Raw genomic sequence first — 1,905 nt, forward strand, 5'->3', positions numbered from 1 at the left:
CATATACACACATTATATATATTGTATATAATGTCGCGACCGCTAAGAACGGGGTGACTGGAAGCGAGAGTTTGGTGTAGTTGAATGTTTAACCTAAAAAAGATGAATTTTTAACAAAACAATTAAATTTGCCAAAAAAAGTTAAATTTTTAACCAAATAGTTAAATCTTCAACCTGCAAATATGGTTTTTTAAACAAGTGATCGAATTTTCAAACCAAAAATATTAAAATTCAATCAAAAACAGTTGCATTTTCAACCAAATGATTGAATTTTTCAGCCTAAAAGACACATTTTTCAGAAGACACTTAAATTTTCAACACGAAAAATTGAATTTTGGAGAAAAAAGTTTATTTCAATATAAAATAAAATATAAAGACAAATGTTCAACAAAATTGTTAAATGTTCGACAAAAAATATGAATTTAAAAATAATCAAGTTTTAACAAAATAGATGAATTTTTAACCTCGTTTTTGACCAAATAGCGAAGTTTTTGACTTGCAAAAATCGATTTTAAACCAAAGTGATTAATATTCTGCTAAAAGACGAATTTTCACAAAAATAAAGGAATTTTCAACTGAAAAACATCAGTTTTCAAACAATTCTAGAATAGTTCAATTTTCTGTTTAAAACACAATTTTCAACGAAAAATAAATTACTTTTCAACAAAATAATTAAATTTTCGAAAAAATAGTAGAATTTCTAACCAAATAGCTGAATTTTAAACCAAGGAGATTAATTTTCTACTAAAAGATGAATTTTCAACAAATTAAATTTTTTACTATATAGTTGAATTTATTCAACTGAAATAAGTAAGTTAAAAACCTGAAATAGATGAATTTTCTTTTAAGAAAATATATTTTCGACTAAGAATCTTTTAATTTTGAACAAAAGAAATAAATTTTCAACAAAACAGTTGAAGTTTTAACCAAATAGCTGAATTTTAAAAACATCGAAAAGACGAATGTTTACCTAACCAGTTAAGTTTTTGATAAAAAAATATGAATTAATAAAATTGAATTTTCAACAAGATAGTAATTAATTTTTTAACCAACTAATTGAATTTTCAACTAAAAAAGGTCAGTTTTCAAACAATACTGGAATAATTAAGTTTTCGCTAAAAAATATATTTTTTACTAAAAATAAATGAGTTTTTAACAGAATAATTAAACTATCAAAAAAAATTAATTTTTTACTAAAGATCTGAATTTGTAATCTACAAAGATGAATCTTAAACCGAGAAAAATAATTATCTACTAAAAGACGAATTTGCAATCAAAGAAATAAATTTCTAACCAAATGGTTAAATTTTCATCTAAAAAAGTAAGTTTTCAAAAAAACAAACTGTATATAAAAAATGTATGTTTTAAAAATTAATTTTCTACAAAAAAAAATTCTGAACCAAATAGTTGAATTTAAAATTTAAAAAATAATTTAACTTGTTTTTTTGTTATTAATATTTCGTCAAATATTAATAATTAAGGCAAAAAAGATGCTATTCAGCTACCGACGCAAATAATCCCTGGATCTGCAGAAGAACACGAAGAAGAACATTAATTGTGTTAGTTGATTCTTGAATGAGAAATAGCAGGGTGCCTGCATCATTGCCATAATATGTGTTTATAAACTGTATTGTGTACATCTGATGTTTGTGATGCATTCGGTCATTGTCCTCGAAGTATTACATTGTCGTAAACGTAACTTTCGTTGCGGACTCCTCATTCTTTCGTCGACCATCTAAAATTTCTCTGGAATGCCTGAAGGGGTCAAGGCTCAGTGACTTTCAGTAACTGGCAAATATATAAGCCGGCTAGCTAGAAGATACTTAAGTACGTATGAAAAGATGGAGTGGTCAGTGGATATCTTGTGTTGAATCACGTGTTCGCTTCACACATCTGTCGACGTAT

The sequence above is a fragment of the Belonocnema kinseyi genome, chromosome 8, assembly GCF_010883055.1.
Source record: "Belonocnema kinseyi isolate 2016_QV_RU_SX_M_011 chromosome 8, B_treatae_v1, whole genome shotgun sequence".
Taxonomy (NCBI): Eukaryota; Metazoa; Arthropoda; class Insecta; order Hymenoptera; family Cynipidae; genus Belonocnema; species Belonocnema kinseyi.